This window comes from Cryptomeria japonica, chromosome 9 (assembly GCF_030272615.1).
Source record: "Cryptomeria japonica chromosome 9, Sugi_1.0, whole genome shotgun sequence".
Lineage (NCBI taxonomy): Eukaryota > Viridiplantae > Streptophyta > Pinopsida > Cupressales > Cupressaceae > Cryptomeria > Cryptomeria japonica.
This window is the reverse complement of record NC_081413.1, coordinates 243,632,933-243,657,124: the sequence shown is the minus strand read 5'-3', so window position 1 is coordinate 243,657,124 and position 24,192 is coordinate 243,632,933.

The window sequence follows — 24,192 nt, the reverse complement described above, 5'->3', positions numbered from 1 at the left end:
TCGAAATTGCAAGTGTCACAATTTTAGGACGCTACAACTAGTTATGGGATTTAACACAACGCAGACTTATTGGTTAGTGAGGAGACAAAAATATAAAAGCAATCATACAAAGGGGCATCCGATAACACCAATATGTACGAGGAAAACCCAAGATGGGAAAAAACTCGATGAGCAATGCTACTGGAGTCTACTGCTCCAATCCAGCCTCACAATCAAAACTATTACAATATTCAGGGTACCAACCCATGGAGCTACAACCCCTAATTCAGGGAACCAACCCAAGGAGTACCAACCCCTGAATTGTTTATGGGCTACAACCCCTGCACTAAGCTACAACTTAGTGATCACTATGAAAAAATCAATTACAAAAGTAGTTATTCTGTTACAAGTGAATTTGGCAACCATTCCAAATACCTTACTCTATCTGTGACATACCTTCTTTGCTACACCGACTCACTCTTCTGTTGCTCTCATCTGTTGCTTAACTACGGTTAAACCCTATCAGTACACCTCCCCTCTTCTTCTTCTTTGTTGGATCTCCTCCTCATTGCTCTGCACTTTACCAGTGCTATACGGTTCTATATCTGCTTTCTCTACAACTTCCTACTCTACTGCTATGTCGGTATAGACACTACCAATTCTACTCTTCTACCTATTGAACACTTCAACCAAGTTCACCCTCACACTCAGTGTCTTCTCAAATATGCTTTGTACACTTGACTGATTTTCTCTCACTTGCAAAAGAAATACACTTCGCAACAACACAATATTCTTCTATTCAACAACCCTACTCTCTTATCCAGTTGCAACCATCTCTATTTTTGGCTTGCATATTTGTAGACTAGTTTTCCTACCAAAAACCAATTCAAAATTTGAGAAGTGAGGGTTTCCTCACTTACCTCAAGGCAAACAAAATCCAATCAGATCTTGATCGATCTAATCACCTAGATAGCCAACTATATAATTTCCACCATTAACGCACCTTCTTGATCACGCCTTCCATCTTTGGCAATCTGCTTTTTCCCTTATTGGCTGATTTCTTGGTCAACCACCAAGATCGGTCTTGTTGTTTCCATCATCCACCTCAATCTTCTCAATCACTCTTAGATGTCTCTCAGTTGTCCTCTGGACCTCGAGCCGCAAACCTCTGCAATAGATTTGCAACACGTCCCTCAATTTGTGGGATCTATCATTAATATCGACCAACTTTGCAACTACCCCATCGATGTACAATCCTTCTTCGTCTGAATGTAGGTCTTCCATCTTGACTCCATGTGGCATCCATGTTGACCAACAACTAGCTTGACTCTTCACGTCAGCCTAGATAGGATCATTGACCAAACACTCTACCAGTTTCTCTTCTCTGCTAGTTTACTAACCCTGCCGGTTAAACCATCAAACCAGTCTATCATCAACCTTGCACTCTGCTTCTCTTCTAGTGGAATCGGTCTGCACACTTGCTAACCTGCCTTATGTACATCTTCATTAGATGGGGAGTCTTCTTCATTTGCAAATTGTCCATAGTATCGATGGACTTACATATTGGTAAACACTCTTGATTTGTACCGACATCTCAACATGTCTTCTCAGTCGGTTCAGTGCATATCCCCAATTTCATGCACTTGATGCACACCTCTTCTTCCTTATCTCACAAAACTATGATGCACACAATGCATAATAGGAGATAAGTTTCACTTACCGGTGGAGTGACACCTTGTCTTCTGCATCCTACAATGTACTTATGTGATTTCCCTATTTGTGCAACATATCTTTAAACATGCACATGTGATTTGGTGAAGGCACTTTCACTGTCAATCATTGCTTCTCATGATGATTACATCTTCATCTAGAGGGAGTCTTGTTGTTATGAAACTCCACAACATACCCATGATCTGTTCATTCTTCTCTTGCTGTGTTGATGTGATTTAGGTAACATTCCGTCTCTTCATCACAAATAATAGCTCTAGCACCTTGGCCCTCCATCTTGTACACCGGTCATGAGCTTTGAAGGTTGACAACCACTCACTTGGTTGATCTGACTTCTCCATGTCAATACATCACTCACCAGTTGACATCCTTTCCTTACTGATACTGATCACCTTCCCAATTCATCCACACAAGTCAGACACTAACTTGTGTACCGGTGACTCTCGAGGTCATCTTCCTTACCTTACTGGTCTATGCAACACAAGGTGATATCAAAGATATCTCAACTTGTACTCCTCCTTGATAGTGTTGCACATACATCTCTTATAACGGTAGTCATTCATTATGGGTTGACATCAATAACAACATAATGCCAACAGAGACCATTATAACCCTTTCTATATAGAACATTAGAAAGGATAATGTATCTAGCGACCAACTTGTGAATCGTAGCCCTAGTATTCTTGTTTTTAGAGTTGAGAAAGGTACCATCACTCAAATATCTCATGATATGTGAGTACCATTCATCAAAATCTATAGCGCAACAATATGCCACATCACTAGGATTGTCTACAGTAGATGGGGTAGTGAGGTTGTGAATAATAAATTTGAGATCTACCAAGGGGTCCTGTAAAGGCACAAGAGAGGCCACACATGCCATTGCATCAACACATTGATTATCTTTTTGAGGAACAGGCTCCATGGTATAAGAATCAAACTTTTGCAACAAGGATATAGATAAATATCTATATTGTGATAGTCTATCTTGCTTAGCTTGGTAAATTCCTATCACTTTTCTTATGATTAATTGAGAATCTCCATAGATATGTAGATTTTTCACATTTAATGCTAGGGCTTCTTTAATTCCAGCTATAAGAGCCTAATATTCAACAATGTTATTCATACACAAGAAATTAAGGCTATATGATAAAGGGGTAGGTTTATTTTTAGTAGAGATTAAGACAACACCTACCCCTGATCCTGTACGGTACCTAGAGCCATCAAAATACAATTCCCAAGTTTCATCAACCTCAACAGAGAGAATGAATTCATCGGGAAAAGAATCTTGGTTAGGTAGGGAGAAAGGTGAAGGAGCCTCAACTAAGTGGTTGGTCAACACTTGGCCTTTTATTGACATTTGCGACAAAAAAATTAAGGTAAAACTTGGTCAACATCATAACCCACTTGGATAAGTGTCCTGAATGGTCAATTTTGGAGAAAAGATGCTTTAGAGGATTGAATTTAATTATAAAATGAACTTCAACATTCAAAATATAATGCTTTAATTTGTGGGCTGTGAAGTCTAAAGCAAGACATTGTCTTTCTATTGTAGAATATTGAACTTCGTAATCAAGTAAAGTGTGACTTATGTAATAAACCAGACATTCTCTACCATCCTTATCACATTGTTCCATTAATGCTGCAAGAGCATGAAGGGAAACATTTGTGTACATAAGAAAAGGTTTGGAAGGGTCAGTGGGTTGAATAATGGGAGGATTGGCCAAATATGTTTTTAAGTCTTCAAGTGCTTGACGACAATCCTCATTCCATTGAAAGGTGATATTATTTTTAAGTAATTGGGTGAAGGGAAGGGTACGATCCACAAGTTGGAAAACAAACCTACAAATAGATTGAATCTTTCCTTGTAAATGTTTTAGTTGGGAAGCATTTTTAGGAGGTGGCATGTTAACAATAGCATCTATCTTCTTCATATCCAGCTCAATTCCATGATGCGAGACCATGAATCCTAATAGTTTTCCACTATCCATAACAAAAATACACTTTCAGGGACTCAAGCGCACATTGTACTTACAAATTCTTTCAAAGACTTGACAAAGGATCTTAACATGATTTATGTGAAGAATGGATTTAGCTAAGATGTCATCAATGTAATCTTCTAAGATTTTATGCATGTAATCATGGAAGATGAGGCTCATAGCACATTGATAGGTAGCGCCTGCATTTTTCAATCCAAAAGGTATCATAACCCAACAAAACATTCCCCAAGGGGTGGTGAAAGCAGTTTTGAATTGATCTTGATGATTAATAAAGATTTGATTACATCTTGAGAAACCATCCATGAAGGATAACAAAGCACAACCTGCTATAGAATCCACTATCATATCAATATTTGGGATAGGGAAGTCATCCTTCAAAGAAGCTTTATTAAGATCTTGAAAATCAACACATCCTACTCTTGTTATCAGATCTAGCCATGACCACAATGTTTGAAATTGATTGGGAATAATCAATAGGATGAATGAATCTGACATCCAATAAAGTTTTAATCTCAGCCTTAACAAGCAATGCTATTATGGGATTCATCTTTGGAATCTTTTGTTTCACAGGTTTAGTATCAGGAGCTAAGACGATGTTATGAGTGACAATCTTAGGATCAATGCTAGGCATATTAGAATATATCCAAGAAAAGATTTCAAGAAATTCATGTAATGATTTAGAATATTGTTTTTGTTCTTCTTCATCCAAGCATTTTCCCATCTTATGACATTGTCTTCAATACAAGGATCCATTTTGATATCAATAGTGTCACTTATGAGGAGATTGATTTCTTGAGGAGTGTCTTTCAACTGAGGGAATTCTTTAACTATCTCATCATTATTTCTTTCTTTCCCAAAGTAAGCTTCTATATTTAAACAATAGGGAAATACATGATTATCATGATAATGAGGAAGGTTGTCATAGGCTCCTAGGAATTCAGCTAAGGAATCATCAATAGGAAAAACATCCAAAGCGAAGACACTAGAAGAGTCACAGTCAATATACTCTGGATATTTTATTGAGAGAGAAGTAGAGATAACATTAACACTAATCAATGGTCTCTTGGAAGATTTAGTATGCTTAAAAGGATCATAGCTAAGCCCAAATGTTGTGTCACGAAAGTTATTTTCCAAGGGAACTTTTATCCCTTGTTCTTGGGCACTGCAACCATTACCATTATATCTACACTTAGCTAGGATGTGAAGACCAGGACCATAAAGGTTAGCCATTTCTGAAAGAGAAGGGGTTTTTTCATGAAGTAAGGGATCAAAATCCTCTAAATCAAAAACAATGGGAGATGAAGTCTGAGAAGCTACCACAAAGTTATTACTCAATGGCTAGGATAAAGTGGTCTGCTTTTTAGGTTCTTCTTCTTCTTTCTTCTTTTCAAACTTGGGTTCTCTAGGGGGAATTTTGTATTCTCCTATGAAAGTAGGATTAAAGTCAAGGGATCCCCAATCATCTTTTACAAGAATTTTTTTAGGAGAGAAGACATCTTCAGTGGTAGAATCAGGTTGAGGAGACTTTTTTTAAGGAACCTTAGGTTCATTTGAAATAGTAGGACCATTTGAGGAATCAATGGGAGATGAACTATAGGCAGGAGGTATACTTGAGGGAATAGACATACTAGTAGGAGGAGAGGTTTTGGAACAATCATCTGAGATAATTGGGGAAGAACCAGTTGAAGAGGATTTGGATGTTGATGTTTGTAAACAAGCTTGGAGATTGGTATCACTTAGCAATGTATATGTCTTATTGTTGTAAATAAATTTGACTTGCCTATGCAATGTAGAGAGGACAACTTGCATTCTATGAATCCAAGGTCTCCCTAATAATAGGTTATATGTCAAATTTCTAGGCATGACATGGATAGGTGTAGATAAAGTAATAGGACCTACCTTAACAGGCAAGGTGATGATACCTAATGAGGATTTAGCAACACTATCGAAGCCTCAGATAATAAGATAATCATGATTAATGATAGATGTATCGACATTGATTTTATGCAACTTGTTAATGCTACAAACATAAGGCCAATGCCATTATCCACTAGTGTTCATCTTATTGCACTATTTTTTTTATGATAACCACAATCATTAAAGGATGATATTGATGTTGGATTTCACTAGTAGATAACGCATCTTGTGTAAACACAATTTGAGCCTTAGGAGATGTTATAGAGTCAACCAGGGAAGCCATATTATTGGATGTAATTGTAGGTGGGACATTCAAAGTTTTCAAGGCATCTTGTAACATTCCATGATGAGCTGAAGAAGTTTGAATCAAATCCCAAAGGGATATCTTGGCAGAGGTAGCTTTGAGTTGTTCAATAAGATCATATTCTTCACCAAGAGTTTGTTAAATGCGAGGTGCTTGAGGAAGAAAAGGTTTAGGATTAGGAAGGGAAGTCAGCATAACCAGAGGAGGATTAGGTTGCCTATTGTTTCTTATGTTATAGGTGTGGACAACTGCATGATAACTCTCCTTAGTTAGTTATTTAGCATAACTATAGGGACTCTTAGTGGGATTTCCTCCTTGCACAATAATAATAGGTTTGTTAGGAGTGCTAAAGAAATCATGACTATATCCACCTTGAATAGTGAAAAGGGGTTGATTGGGAAGTTGTGAAATTGAAGAAGGATAAGAACCTTGGACTATAAAAAGAGGCTTGGTATGTTCATTCACATTTATCATGTTGATTAATATTTTAGGTATATTGTTTCTGTTTGAAGATTTGGACAAAGACACAAACTCATCAAGAGCATAATCTAACAAGGCATGGTGATCATATCGGTTAAAAGGTTTATCTTTTGATTCAAAAGGAGACATCTAATCATAGAGGGGATTGTTGTAGACAACAATGTTTCTATATTTGGTGGAGGAGTTGATAGGAATGCACCCATGAGAGTAATCATTCAACATCTTTCTCATCACCATGAAATGGCATAGCAGCAAGATCGATTAGTTTTTGGCAAAATGAGGGTTTAGAAGCCTTAGGTTTTAAAAATTCATCTAGAGCTTCATCTAATTCATCCTTACTAAAATTATAATCAACATAATTGCATACATCATAAAAAATATGAACATTTTGCAAATAAAAATATGACATTTTAAAATGGAAATTGAATGAAATTTAAACACAATGCAAGCAAATAGAGGAAATCTTTTTTTTTCTATTTCTTGAATTTTTCCACTTTTTTTTTTGGAATTTTATGTTTATAAAGAAAATGAAAGATACCAAATCTAGATATAATAATGCAATGCAATAAAAATAAGATTATATTCACTTTGGGTTCACAAAAATGTGTAGGGGAAAATGTGAGACTAAGCAAACAAGTCCTAATTGTAAGAAAGTTAAGTAGCGGAACAACTTCCTACACTAACCTTGAGAGGAGGGTAATGCAATTTTTTTTACAAATATTTACAACAACTACATAAAATAAAAATAGATATAATAACATTCATACCATAACATAGTGATTTATGTGGGGAAAACCCTTTCAGGAGAAAAACCCCACACTCCAAAAGCCACCCAATATATTATTCAGCAATCAAAAACATATTACAATATACTTGCAGAGAAAGCTCTTTACAAGAGTACCACTAATCATAAATTTAGAGGTAACTCAATAGCCATAGACTCTTACACAACCTCTATCTCACGCACCTCATATATAGGAGATACAATACAAGAAACCATCAAACGGTATTATAAAACCATGGGCTAAAACCACCCAATAAGGTGTAGTCGACCTTATCTCCCTTTTAGATTCCCTATGATGTGTTACAACTCACATCACCATGTGTCCCTCTATTTTACAACTCATTTATGTGTCCGATACAAATTATATTTCCTATTTCAGGAGTACAAACTTCCAGAGGCCATAACTTGAGAACCGTGTGTCCAATTGACAAACCGCTTGAAGTGCCAAAAAGATTGCGAACTGCTCTATTGCCTCGTAAAAATCTATTCCATTTATGCCCAATTTTCAGGGTGTTTCAAGGCCTCTAAAGTCCTCAAAATTAAATTTAAACCTTTCATTTGATCCCTCCAAAGTGGAAAATTTAATATCTTCAAAACTAGCCATGATCTTGCAACATAACTTTACCAAAATGCTTATCTAGCCAAATAGAAGCTTCAGGGAGAATTTCGCACCATTTTGTGCCCAAATGAAAACTTACTATAAATAGTAAACTCATGTAAATGCAAGGTTGAGACACCATTTTCCCAACAAACCTCCCACTTGTCAAACACCTTGCAAGAGAAAATGGAGTATCAACACAATAAATAAGTTGCTAGGGGCCATGAGGCGCATAGACTCTAAGCACCATCTAAAATTCTCTATGCTCACAACCTTAGTTAAAGAATATGCAACATTCTATTAGGCACAATATGAAAAACTAATGTACTGAGAGGGGAGGGGTGAATCAGTACTTCAAAACTTTTCTTCAACAATAACTTTACTATTATGCATAAACCAAAAACTGCTGTAACATAACATAAAGCTAAAACAAATAAATAAAAATCATACATGATTCACTCCATAACACATATATTTTGGTTACACAAAAATTCTTGGTTAGAGAGAAAAACTGCGGTGGGGATGGCACCCACAACTTCACTACTGCAATAATAAAGGTTGCTTGGTTAGAGCTACATGTTTAGCTATTTCTGATAGCTTACCTTGTTAGGAGTATCAAGATCCTTAGATCTACCTTGCTAAAGGATTTTACAACACTTATTCTAAATGTTGCACCTGGTTAAAGGCTTTACAATTTATAGACTTTGTTAGAGTCTTTTACCCTATTAAAGGTTTCTCTTACAACTCAAAATATTACAATCAAATTCTTACAAAATATCTGCAACTTCACATCTGAAATGTTATAGCAGATTCTATATGCTCAAAATGAGATTACCTTGCTTATAGCATACCTTGGTAATCCATAGATTAACTTGGTAAACCCTTCTATTTACTTTGATCCTTGACTGTTCTTTGAAATCCTTCTCGGTGACCTCTGTTGCTTCATATACATCTATATTTGATCCTTAATTCATGCTGTATAAATAGATCTCTTATGTCGGTGATCTATTCATGCTTCGATCTTACAAACATGATTCATCGAATGAATAACCATACAAAATATTTCATTGGATAGATGACCTCAAAATCATACAAAATATTTAAGTGCAATTTCTAATGAGATAACGGTTCTTTGTTCCTCGATCTTGTAACACGTTTCCACACATGTGTCCCGGTTCAATGAATCTGGTAACACTTTTCACTCGGTGTATATCAACTCGGTGTATCATTATTGCTGCTCAGTAGACATAGAGTGTTACTCGGTAGACAACTCGATGTATACTAAGCTCTGTGACTACTTTCTTCTATAACCGACTGCTCTGTGCTTATTGACTGAATATTTTGGTAGTAGTAACTGACTAGAGTATATAGAATGACTTTGGAAATAAAACTAATGGAAACTTAGTAAGTAGTAACAATCTCGCCTTTTGACATTAGTTGAGATGTTTGACAAAACTACTTTCAAAGTCATAACTCAAAAATCTATATACTTACAAAATTTGACTAAACTGACAGTATATAAATTTGTCAATGAAATAGTATATTTAGATATACTCCCCTTATCAATATACTGTACATAACTCTAATTTTGCATGATCGGTGATCAATGTTCTATGTTTACTGCACTTGTTCTTTTCTCTTTGATTGCTGCTCGGTGGTTACTGCTCTCCTGTCAAATTCAATTGTGCATTTGGCTACTTTGCTTGGTATACTTCCCCTATATACTACACTCCCTCTTTGATACTTTGATGCTATACTCCCCCTTTTTGACTAACATCAAAACTTAGTTACCATTCGGTGGAGGCAACTTGTCAAAAATGGATTTTTACTTTGTCCTTGCATCGGTGAGAGCGGCAGAGAGGGCATCCTTGACACTATCAATGAGTGAATTCTGAGTTGTAATGTCAGCTAATAATGAAATTAGTCCATCTAAGGTGCTTCCCTCTTGCTGAGTGGATAGGGAGGTAGCCTTGTTGATCTGCTCTTGGATGGAGGACAAGTGTGGAATGAATAAGGTTTGAAGAGTCATAATGTCCATCCTTATTTTGTGCTCTTCATTCCCGAGTTCCAATTGTTGAGCCATGAGCTTTTGTAACTTTGTATAGAAATGCTGAATAGAATTTAGCTCAGTGGTCAACTTATTTGAGAGATCAGTGATCTCTTTCTCAATCACTTCTGTTTTATTTTTTGATATCTTTAATGAATAAAGAGAATGTATAGAGTTTCTAAAATAAATAAAGAATGTGCTTGAGTTGAGGGGACAACTCAGCAATAAATTTGACTGGTTTTACTTTGCCAATAGCAATGGCTTTTTGTACCTCTTCAATCATTTTAGCAGTGAGCTCTTTGTCCTTCAATTTTCTCAAATATTCAGATGTATCTACTTCAGATGTCTCTATTTTAGTTAGGAGTTAATCCAGTTGAATATGGATGGCTACATCTTTTGTCACTGTAGCTTCAGGTAGCATATCTGTTAATAGTGCTTTCACCTTCTGAAGTACTTTGTTTTTCTTTTGAATAGCCATTTATTTCTCTTGTTCTGCTTTGGATTTGCATAGTTTACCGAATTCAATAAGTGCTTGCCCTTTTAATTTGGATATGTCTACATTCGGCAACACTATTGGTTTCGACAGATCTAACTTGAAACTATGCTTTTTCATTTTCTTTTCTTTAGATTGCACCGGTTGAACTAATACAATGGCTTGGGAGGCTTGTTGACCCTTGGTAGGTTGCTCGGTAGAGGCAACACTCTTGTCAATTTCTTGAACCTTTGATGTAGCCTTTGGTGAATCTTTGCTCGGGGTCTCAGTAGTAACATTTTCAGTGCTAGAAGGAGCTTGACAAGTCTATTCCCCGGTGGCCTAAGAAGTAGCTTCTCCTTCTGTAGACTTGTGATCGTCTATTCCTTGTTCAATATCTTGAGGGGCCTCGGTTAAAATAGGCTAAGTGACTAGAGGATAGGGCCGAACTTGTTCCAAAACTGACTCACTAGATACTAGTTTGGCATATGCATTCCCTTCTATCATTTCCTGTTCTTGTGCTTCGGTGTCCATGATATCCTCATCAATTTGTATAGTGTCAGCAGGGTCTTTCTCGGTGATATCAGGATCTTGCTCGGTGACATCAACTATTTCAACTTCAACTTGCTCACCAGCATTCTTGATTCAAAAGATTTCCTACCACTTTTCTTTAGTCTCATTCTCTACATCCAAATAAAGGCCATTCATCAATTTCAAGGCTCTTTGCTTGACTAGGAAGTTCGTGTGGTAGTTTTTTAGATGTTCATTGATCTCATCTACCGACATGTCTGGAAAGAGATGTACTAGACTTCTTTCTCTCATCTGTTTCTCTAAGTCCATGGCATACTTCCACCTGTTATCAATATGCAAATACAATTCTTTTGGAAGAGAATTAGTTACTTCCAATGGGACCAATCAAAATTTCAGAAGTGTGCAGATGACAGCTTCTTCTATTTGTCTCTTTTCATCATCAGATCTGGATTCATACTTAACATATCTGACTACTCCAAATCCACCATATTGCTTCAAATTAGCACAAAAATTATCAACACTATGTACATCTTCCTTTTTACTCTTGACAATCTGAAATTTGTTTTTGTCTTCAGATTCGGTGTCACTGGACTCTTTAGTCAAAATGAGTCTCCGAGTAGATTTGCTATAAGTTTTTGTTACCTTTGGTGCAACAACATTCTTTGGTTTCTTACTCGGTGATGCTGCAGATGATCTTGTGTTTGGGCGCTTTACTAAAGGAGTCGGTGATACCTTTGATGTATCCTGTTTCTTCCTTTTCAAAATTTTCCCTTTAGGCAACTCGGTGCTCAATGTAATAGCTACCTCTTGGGCTTCAGATTCCTCCTCAGTGATGACTAGAGTGCCCTTGACAGGTGTGGAGGAAGAACCTTCTCCAAATTTCTCTGTTAATGCCTTGATCATTTTTGTTGCTTTCCTTGTAGTCTTTGGTACTACAATGCTCAGCTTAACTTTTTCTTTAACTTCTTCCTATGTTCCGTATCTCAGCTCAGTAGCATGCCTTGGTAATGTAAGAAAATCATCTATCTACTATTGTGTGATGTGAAAATCAATCTCATAACCCATAGGTGGCAAAGATTGAGTTCTCGGTTCCATAGCATTAACATAGCAGTAGTCAGTGTCTACTTCAAAGCACATGTCATCCTTGTATTTCTCTACTAGCTTGGGTGGAATTCTATACCTGTTATGCATCTTTTCTTGAAACTTGCTAAAGTAATCATCCATAATATCATTAAATTTATCACCTAGCCATTTGATGAAGTCATTGATTTGATGGGTGATTGGTTGGTGTAGCTCCCAAACTACATTATCGACTGATGGAAAGAATTTCTCAAAATAGAAAAACATGCATACCAAAAGTGATCCAAACTTTAGTGTGTTAGCCGAGTTCTTCTTCTTCAGCTTCCTTATGGTGTTTAGATTTTCAAACAGGTTTTTCAACAATACTTCACAAAGATCAATTTTCATTCCTTTCTTCACAATTTTATATGCTAAATTGACTGCTACACAGGGTAAGCTGTTTTCCCTTGCTGATTGAAAGAAATAGTAACCTATGACTCTAATGGCAAACTTCAGCTCTGCATCTATCACATTGTTCAATTTCAATCCTTTGCAATCAGATTCAACTCCGGTTAAAGTGATCAATTCCTTCTGTGATATCATTTTCTGAGCTCGGGCATGATAAAAAATAGGGTAACCGGTGATCAAATGAATGATTTCCTTGGTGATTTTGAATGGCTTCTCCTCTAACCGCATGAAATCATCATGAACTCTGCTCAGAACAAACTTGACCCATTGGGGTTTGAAGACATGGGGATAGGTTAGGGCTTTGGTCAATCCCTTGATTTTAATGTGTTCATACTTGCTATCCAATTTCCCATCGGTACACAATTCATCATATGTGTCCTTGATTTCAACATGACCTGGTTCCTCAACATGACACTCAGTGAAGAATCTAACATCCTCAACTAGTAAAACCCTATCCGGAATGAGAGAAAATGCAGTTTTATCATCCAGTTTAGATGCTACTTTGGGAGTTAGAGAGTATTTCAGTGAGGGCTTTTCAATGTTGTCAACAACAACGGGCTTCTGGATCTTAGGTGCCATTGCAAATTTCACATAAATACTAACAAAAGATTCTTAGGGTTTGAAGACTTTCAAACAATAGACATTTTTCACTTAGCAAATATTCACAACTGATATGATCGATAAACTAGCTTGACAATGCGTTGTGATTGATGTAAATACCTTGAATTTCACTTCGTAGGAGGTTTGATCATCTTTGAATCACTTTTCTCTGCTTTCTTGAAAACTTGGTAAGTGTAAAATGACCGCGCAAAAGCTTTAAGTATACAATATACCTTATCGGGCTAAGTGCAGTTAGGTTAGAAAGCATTAAATGCACTCGGTACTACTTCCTTTTTATGCTTTTACCGAGTAGCCAGACTTCCCGCATTTACCGACTAGATAGGCTTCCAAAAGACTTGATAAAATTTTAAATTTCCTAATGCATCTTTAGCTATGCAGATTTTTGAATTAAATACATGATAAAATAGGATCTGTTAAGATTTAACCTTTGAAAGAATGTAGTTCCTTCATACCTTTACCGATTAATTTGGAATAGATGCACCTAACTCGGTAGACAAGGTGCTTTCTTCATTTGACACAATTTCCTTCTTTCTGCAAATCATGTATAATTTGCCTTTTATTTCTTCAGTGTCTCCTCTAGGTTGATCTCTACAATCTCTAGCCAAGTGTCCAACTTTGTGACAATGAAAACATGCATACCAGGATTTCTCCATGATCTTCAGTTGTTCATTCCAAACCTTATAAAGCAGTTGGCACTTATATGTCCATGTCTTCCACAAAATTCACACCATATCCTTGTATTGTAATCCCATGGTACTGTAGAATACTGCCGGTTAGGATCTGTGTGAGTTCAGTAGCCTCTAGTATTTGCTTGGTGTGTAGACCACAAATAGTTATTTTGCTTAAACCAACATTTCTCGATACTATGTCCATATCTATTGCAATTTTTACAAAACCCTTTGAATTTTGCCTTCTGATAATTGCTAACAGACTTTGTCCTACATTGGTTAGATGTGTGACCATACTTATTGCAATTGTTACAATAACCATTAGACCTAGTGACATTCAGTTGCTTACCTTTTCTGATTTGGCACATGTTGGCAGTATGTCCTTGTTTTCCATAGTAGTTGCAAATAGGCTTCTTTCCTTTGATGTTCTTCTTGTATCCAGCTTGCTTTGATGATTCTTCTCTCTCGGTAGAGTGGATTCCCTTCTCGATAGAGTCTTTTCCTTTGTAACCAAGTCCTGCAACTTTATTGGGTCATTTTGTATTCATTTGCTCATCCAACATCTTTGATGCTTCATAACTCTTTTTCAGTGTTTCTTTGGATTTCTTCTCTGTTTCAAGTTCATCGGTCAACCTTGATGCTTCAAGTTTCAATGCTTGATTCTCATCATCTTTCAGATTTGCTTCATGATGTGCATAACCCAATTGATCTGACAGATTTTGTTGAATCCCAGTCAACCTTGTGATTTGATCATTCTTTTCAGATACTAACGCTTCAAGCTATTGTTTTTCTTTTTCTAGATCTCTTACTTTATCCTCAGTTGTCCTCAATGCATCAAGATTTTGTCATCTATGTGCTGAAATGTTCATTTCCTCTTTTCATTGCTTTTAGTTGATCAGTCAGTGCTTTGTTCTTTTCTTTCAGTTCTTCAATCATTTCTTCAGTCTCTTCAGATATACTGTTCTCAGATGATGTCTCAATTTGTTCCACTAACTCTTGAGAGTCTTGTAAATCATCATATAATCTTCTTCTAACTTTCAATGATTTTTGCATTTGTCTTTGCATGTCTGCAATCACTTGATTAGCATGATCCAACTCTTCTTGCAGATACACAATTCTCTGAGATTGTTTATAGCCTTCCATTGATAAGATCTTTTTATTTAGGCTATTAAACCCTTTTCCAAGATTGAAGCTCTGATACCAATTGTTAGGCCCAATATGGAAAGCGAATGTACTGAGAGGGGGGGGTGAATCAATACTTCAAAACTTTTCTTCAACAATAACTTTACTATTATGCATAAACCAAAAATTGTTGTAACATAACATAAAGCTAAAACAAATAAATAACAATCATACATGATTCACTCCATAACACATATATTTTGGTTACGCAGAAACTCTTTGTTAGAGAGAACAATTGCAGTGGGGATGGCACCCACAGCTTCACTTCTGCAATAATAAAGGTTGCTCGGCTAGAGCTACATGTTTAGCTATTTCTGATAGCTTACCCTGTTAGGAGTATCAAGATCATTAGATCTACCTTGCTAAAGGATTTTACAACACTTATTCTAAATGCTGCACCTGGTTAAAGGCTTTACAATTTATAGACTTTGTTAGAGTATTTTACCCTATTAAAGGTTTCTCTTACAACTCAAAATATTACGATCAAATTCTTACAAAATATCTGCAACTTCACATCTGCAATGTTATAGCAGATTCTATGTGCTCAAAATGAGATTACTTTGCTTATAGCATACCTCGGTAATCAATAGATTAACTTAGTAAACCCTTCTGTTTACTCTGTTCCTTGACTGTTCTCTGAAATCCTTCTTGGTGACCTCTGTGTCTCTAACAGTCACAATACTCGGTGCTTCCTTATCTATCACACATGTCTTGCTTCATATACATCTATATTTGATCCTTAATTCATGCTGTATAAATAGATCTCTTATGTCAGTGATCTATTCATGCTTCGATCTTACAAACATGATTCATCGAATGAATAGCCATACAAAATATTTCATTGGATAGATGACCTCAAAATCATACAAAATCTTTAAGTACAATTTCCAATGAGATAACGGTTCTTTGTTCCTCGATCTTGTAACACATTTCCACATATGTGTCCAGGTTCAATGAATCTGGTAACACGTTTCACTTGATGTATCATTATTGCTGCTCGGTAGACATAGAGTGTTACTTGGTAGACAACTCAGTGTATATTAAGCTCTGTGACTGCTTTCTTCTATAACCGACTGCTCTGTGCTTACCGACTGAATATTTCGGTAGTAGTAACCGACTAGAGTATATAGAATGACTTTGGACATAAAACTAATGGCAACTTAGTAAGTAGTAACACATTCATCAAAGTTTCTACCTTAACCAGCTTCACCCTACCATCTTCAACCATATCTCTAACAAAATGATACTGAACATCAATGTGCTTGGTTCGGGCATGAAATGTCAGGTTCTTAGCTAAGCAGATCACACTCTAACTATCACAATAAACTATCACGGCTCCTTGTTTTATTCCAATGTCTGAACACAGTCTCTTAATCCAAATGGCCTCTTTACAAGCATCAGTAGCTACCATAGACTCTTCTTCAGTACTGGACAAAGAAACCATAGCCTATTGCTTACTCATCCAACTAATTGCACCACCAAATAAAGTAAACACATAAGTACTAGTGGATCTTCTGCTATCAATATCACCTATCTATTCTAAATCATCATAACCATGAATATAAAGGGAAATCAAATCTCCAATTGAATTACCATGATAACACAAATAATACTCTGAGGTATCCTTTATCTGAAGACTCTTTTGACTGCATCCCAATGAACTCTACCAGGATTAGACATATATCTGGACAGAACTTTGAATGCTTGGGCAATGTCTAGTCTAGTATAGACCATAACATACATCAAACTTCCAATTGCACTTTGGTAAGGCACCAGGGATAACTTTAAGAAACTAGCCCCTGGGCAAAAGTGTAAAATCCTGGCGAATCAGACATTATTTTTGGGGAGAAAATTTCATATTGATGGTAAATTTTTTTTCAAATTTGGAAAAAAATTGATTTGTATTGGCAATTTTTTTTAGGGTATGAAAATTCCATAATATCCTTGTGAATAATTCATTATTGTGTAAGGAAAATATATAATGTAGGAGGATTTTTTTTTTCATTTAAAGGAAAAAATATGTGTATGGGTGAAAAGTTTGTTAGGCCCAATATGGAAAGCTAATGTACTGAGAGGGGAGGGATGAATCAGTACTCCAAAACTTTTCTTGAATAATAAATTTACTATTATGCATAAACTGAATAGTGCAGTAACATAAAATAAAGCTAAAACAAATAGATAACAATCATACATGATTCAATCCATAACACATATATTTTGGTTACGCAAAAACTCTTGGTTAGAGAGAAAAACTGCGGTGGGGATGGCACCCACAACTTCACTACTACAATAATAAAGAGTGCTCGGTTAGAGCTACATATTTAGCTATTTCTGATAGCTTACCCTATTAGGAGTAACAAGATCTTTTAGATCTACCTTGCTAAAGGATTTTACAACACTTAATCTAAATGCTGCACCTGGTTAGAGGCTTTACAATTTATAGACTTGATTAGAGTCTTTTACCCTGTTAAAGGTTTCTCTTTCAACTTCATAATATTACAATAAAATCATTACAAATATCTGCAACTTTACATCTGAAATGTTATAGAAGATTCTATGTGCTCAGAATAGATTACCTTGCTTATAGCATACATCGGTAACCCATATAGTAACTTGGTAAACCCTTCTGTTTACTCTGTTCTTCGACTGTTCTCTGAAAACCTTCTTGGTGACCTCTGTGTCTCTGTAATAGTCTTCTTCTTTTTTTCATATATACACCCTTAACTCATGTTGTATAAATAGATCTCTTAAGTTGGTGATCCAATTCATTGCTTCGATCTTACAAACATGATTTGTAACCATGTAAAATATTTCATTGGTTAGATGACCTCGAAATCATACACAATCTTCTAGTGCAATTTCCAATGTGATAATAGTTAGATGTGCCTCGATCTTGTAACACATTTTCATATGCATGTCCAGGTTCAATGAATCTGGTAATACGTTTCACTCAGTGTATATCAACTCAGTGTGTCATCTTTACTGCTTGGTAGATATAAAAAGATACTCAGTAGACAACTCGGTGTATACTGCGTTCTGTGACTGTTTTCTTCTATAACTGACTAGACTGTGCATACCGACTTCTCTGTGTATATCGACTGCATGATTCAGTAGTGTTAACCGACTAGAGTATATAGTATAACTTTGACATAAAACTAATGGCAATCTGATAAGTAGTAACAAAGTTATACTGCGAAGGAAAAACTATTTAAGTGTTTTGGCAATTTTTATCTACCATTTAAAAATTATATAATTTTATTGGTTAATATTTCATTATTTATGGTAAAATAAATATTTTATTGGCGATTTCATAAATTCATTGCCATTTTCGTTATCTATTAATAGCCATTTTTCATTATCTAATTAATGCAACACCACATTGAATCCGAACTCTACATGATGTATCGATAAGCGCGACCTCATCGACATGACACATGTACCTAAAATCCATCAATGATTTAAAACCGTTCGATGATCATAGATCAATGGTTGAAGTTTTATTTCGGCCCAAATTTTCGAAGAGAAAGTAATTCTCTAGAAAGTCCCTAGAATGGAATTGGAGATAGTAGACACGTATCAAATTTTATCCTAATCAAGTATTGACATTTATTAATGTCTTATCACTAAAATTATCTAACTGCGATCCACTCAACACACATGACTTCTAGTTTGGTAATTGGTAGTGGTTTACGATTGTTTCCAATTTTGCACACTTGTGCATTTATGAGAAAGATTTACTGAGAGATACAAAAGATTCATAAAAATCTAAAGGACAAAGGAATTAATACGGTTGGTGAAGGAATTGCTAGTATCAAGAGCTATTTATAGATGATCTCCTCTTCTTTCTTCTTCAATCTGCCTTTGGTAGATAAATTATCAGAGCTAACGGTAATTGAAATTATGCCTTTGGTTTAGGTCTTTAGGTTGTGAACTCAACTAAATAAGAATGAACTCAACAGTACAGATAGATAGAGATGAATTTAGAATAATATTATAACACTTCAAAAATATGATCACTCACCTTTAGGTCACTAGCAGTCACCAATGCAGTCAACAACAATGGTTGTTCTTGGTCTAAAACTTTGCTATTGATCTTAATTGAGAACCTAGAACCGACCAAATTATGTAGAGATAGATCTAATCTTTGAATGTATTTATACCAATCCTTATTTGGCAAATTCAGTGGGAATTTTATATGGTATACAAATATTTAGTGAATTCCACTTAATTATAACACACCTTATGTAATTTACGAGGCAATTATGAGCCATCTAATTAATTGGAAAATATAATAGAGTTGGCAAAAATTGGGGTGAATGGAGACACACATTTGCAAAATGCTAGGAGAATTGGGTCCTCCTGGCAAATAAATCTTTATATGGCTATTGGCTAATTATTGCCTTCTATTAAGGCAACCTCAGAGAATGTAGGCAAAAAAATTGAATTTATTGTGTGGAAAACATGGATTCTATTGGTGAAATCTTCACATAGATACAATTAATTACATAAAACAATGAGCGATTGGGTTGTGCATTTGATGAATATTTATAAATTCTTGGTGACATGGCCACCCCCCATGGGCTAAAACCACCCAATAAGGTGTAGCCAACCTTATCTCCCTTCTCGATGCTCTATGATGCGTTACAACACACATCAACACATGTCCGTCCCTTTTAAAGTTCATTTATGTGTCCGATACAAATTATATTTCCTATTTCAGGAGTACAAACTTCCAGAGGCCAGAACTTGAGAACCGTGTCTCCAATTGACAAACCGTTTGAAGTGTCAAAAAGTTCACGAAGTGCTCTATTTCCTCATAAATGGCTACATCATTTACACCCACTTTTATAGGTGTTTTGAGGCCTCGAAAGTCCTTGAAATCAAATTAAATATTTTATTGGACCCCTCCAAAACAAAAAAATTAATGTCTTCAAAACTAGCTGTGATCTTGAGATGTAACTTTACTGGAATGCTTATATAGCCGACTAGAAGCTTCAGGGAGAATTTCACACCATTTTATGCCCAAATGAAAACTTAATATAAATAGTAACCTCATGTAAATGCAAGGTTGAGACACCATTTTCCCAACACTAATCCCACTCATGTACACACTATGGAATAAGAAAGTGCCTAGGAAGGTAACACGCTTTGGCTACTTCTCGTGAGGAAGAAAGAGCCAATGATTACATCTTAGGGTTTGTATTCCTTTTCTCTAAATGAGGAGTAGAAGTGATGCAAAGTGCAGATTTCAATGATCAATGTAGAATGCAAGTATACACAAGTAACCCTAATTTGAAAATGTAGAACTGAAACTAACTAATGTGCAGCTGAAAAGTATAGATTAGGAAGTGAGTTCAGAGGTGCACCTATGCCAGAAATATGAGCCAAAATGTCTGGGATAGGAGTGCCACACCCCAGTCCTGATTCTGCAAACATGAAGCTCCAACTAACAGACAGGAATATGAAGGCTTTAAATTGTTGTTCTACCTAAATCCACCTGAAACTGGGAGGACCAAGGCACCACACCCCTATCCTGGGTAGGACTAGGGCGCCACGCCCTTGTCCTGGGCAAGACTAGGATGCCACGCCCCTGGGTAAAAGCACAAAGCTGTGTCATGTTTCAGGCTAACTTACCAGCACAAGTGAATTTAAGTAATTCTAATTCAAAAATAATTTTAGTCAAACATATGGTCTATATAGATTCATTATAGCTAAGTTATATATGGGCCACAACTTTTCCAATTGGAACTATCTACTAAATGTATATTTTATACTACTTTTAGTCTAATTACAACAAAAAAATAAAACTCGATGTTTCAACAACTCCTACTCTTATAAATAATATTTTTTTTGAAATGTAAAAATACCCTTTTATAGATCTATAAGTGAGTTTTCCAAAATATATATCTTTTAATATTTTAATTAGTTTTTATGTTTTATATTTTATTTTTATCGAAATTAGGTCATCATCACTAAAATATAAGGTTGATTATCTTGTCAAGGAAAAATACTAAAATTTATTAAAAAAATTGAAAAAAATATGATGCAGTAGAGAAAATAATCTATGTCAAGATGTTATAATTCTTTTATGATTTGGATAAATAATTAAGAAAAAAGGTGGTGGGAATTGGAAACAGTTATATTTCAACACATGCAAGTTTTCAAATTTAATGAAAAATATATATTTATATAAAATAGTAAATAATATATTCATGCACTAAAGTTTCAAGTTATCAAAATACAAAAAAAAATCAAGAAAAAAAAGTAAATTTTACTAAATAAAATGTGGTGACTTGTATAACTTCAATTTTAGCATTTTTTCAACAACTAAATTATAGTGTTTACTTTATAAAAAACTATATTCAAATAATTTCTTAATTTTTTGTTAAAATTACAAACTTAAAATAGACATAAGAATATAAATTTGATTAGTTTACATCATTTCAAAATTCAAAACATATATTTCACTTTCTATTGATTTAATTTAAAAAGTTGAATTAGCATTGGTCATTTCCTTTATAAAAGTGTGACACAACTTTGTACTTTTACCCCCCTATCCTAGTGATTTTTGCTCAAGTTCGATCCTCGAGACTGTGTCTGTGTGCTTTGCCATACCTGAAATTTGCAACGACGATCGGATCCTATACCTGCATTTGTAATTAAAATAGGGTTTTGGGTGGCTATATAGGGTTTTTCCTTAGTCAAACCCCTATTTTGGTGATTTCCACCTCAACAAATAGATGATTTGTATAGTAAAATAGTGTGTGTAGGAATCTTGTGTGTGTGCAAGACCCTAAAATGATGAATGCAAACAATCTAGAGTAACCCTATGCTTTAAAGAGTAAGCCCTAAATGCTTGTAATTGACAAAGTAAATTTTGTAAATCAATGATGCTAAGTGATCTAAAGCATAAATGTAAATCTGCAAATTGATGTAATGAAGCTCATATAAAGACATGAAAACAACATGAAATCATACCCAACCCCAAGGGAGCGGTACAAGCCAATCTTTAGTCGGTGATCTCCTATTGCTTTCCTACATCTTCAAAAGCCCCCAATTGATGAAAGAGTTCTTGATGAATGCTTGATTGATATTGTTGAATGTTGTTGAAGACTCCAAAAGACCATCTCTTTCACTCCACAGAAGGCTCCTTGTGATCACTAGAAAACTTAGCCAAAAACTTCTTAGCCTTCGGATGAAGAAAGAGAGCTCTTACGTATGAAACCATAGATCTTAATTTCATCTTTATGCTGACCTAGGATTTGAATTTTCTTCCAATTTATTGAGGTTAAGCATTATAATATCATAGAATTATGCTCCCAAATTTTGGGAAAAATGTCGGGGACCGTTCATAACTTACGCACGGTCCGACCAACTTTTCACCAAATTTTTCAGGGCCGTTAGATATGATGATATTAGAGTGAATCCCAAAGTTACGGCTGATTTTGAGATGTTTTGACATTCAAAGTCGAGCCTTAAAGGTCAAAATAAGACATAATTAGGGTTTGTTATTTAATGATTTATTGGAGGAATACAATAGAAGGGGCACACTTAAAGTAAAAGGGCCCAAATTTATAATGTATGAAGTGATGAAATATGAATTTAGATTAGATTAAATTAATTAATTAAATGCTTAAAGGAAATTATATATGCAAGATGCAAAACACACTAAGGTGGGTGCTAAACCAAGCGTGGAATTGTACCACCCTAGCAAGGGTGTACAATTTACAATGCTATAGACTCATTATTTGATTCTTTAGCTATCTCTCCTTTAGCTACAAGACACTTTGGATCCTTAGTTACAACAATATCTCTCTGATGTGAATCCTTCTTTCTTTTCTTTGGCTCCAAAACACTCATAGAAATAGACTATCTTTGTTTCCTCTTTCTGGTGGAAGAACCTCCAGAATCGGATACAGGGGATACCAGGCCAACACTCCACATGTTCAAAAAGGATTTGAAATATGCATTAAAAGTTTACTCTTTACTATCTAGACTGTTCAAATAACTGAATATCTTCCTTACAATCGGGACAGTGCCAGATTCCCATATAAAATTCTCTTTTGCTGGAAGGGATCCCTGATGATACATGATCAAACATAAAAGAAATGAACCAAACCAGAAAGGATAATTCTTCACTTTGGCCATCTTGATATTTTTCAATAATAATTCTCTGAATAATTCATACAAGTTGAATGATTTTTTTTCCATTACAAGCATATGTGCCATATATACTGCATTTGTTGAAGTGGTACCTTCCCTACACGGGGCCTTCATTGAATAAGAAATATTATATCTTATGCATTCCTATTGGGGGGTTTAATATCCTGAAAATGAGGTTACAATATATTGCCTGTCGGTGAAAATAGGGGGGTTTTTAATTCAGGCTAAAAAAAATGCAATATTTGGTGAAAATAGAGGGCCTAAAATTCAGGTTATGTATTAGGAGGGGGTGACAAAAAATGAGTTTAGGGAAATATTTTTTGAAAATAGGGGGAATATTTAGTATGCCATGAATGCACATGATATAACCTAGGCTCACTAAGTGAAGCCCCCGTGCTTCCCTATTCCTAAAATATATCTTATAAGAAATGTTGTAGGAAACACGCCTCACCACAGGGTTAACTATCTTGTCAATGATCAAACTCATTGATCACCCTTTACATTGATTAGGGTTTCTACTTATCGGTTCTTAATTGACTTCTTAGCTAGAGCATCTCCAATGTCGCATAAACCAGTGATCTCTGAGATAACCTTCTTTATGATTGGATAGGGTTTTTCCAATGTGATGCTATCATCCTGCACATGACTAAGGATCATCCTGATAGCCTCTGCATCATCGAACCAAGGGAATTAAGTCCAAAAATTTAGACCTTTGCACTACAATTCCTTAAGTTTTTACAACTCAACATCTCTCATACCAACTTCAACATTTTTTATTTTCTCTGAGTCAAATTCATCCAAGAATACCTTTCCCAAAACCTAAAATTCTGTGCTACTATATTCTTCGATGATCATTTTTCCTTCCATGATTGCATTCTCTTCTTGTTCTTCTATTCCTCTACTATTCATAATATTTTCAAATAGAAATGATTAATAATGAAAGAATGAATTCAAAAAGCTGATACTTATCTTGCCAAAAATCTCCTTTTAGGGTTTTTCTACCAAGAACTATCTTATCGATGATGTTAGTAAAATACCTTCGATTTTTGGATAGCCTCTAAACATAGTCATGCCGGATCAATGACATGATTCACTCAAATAGGGGAGGATAAAATATTTTTCCTTCAAAAGAGAACTCCCCCTAACCCAAATCATTATGCTTAGTTACTAGAGGAAGAGGTGCCTACACTAGAT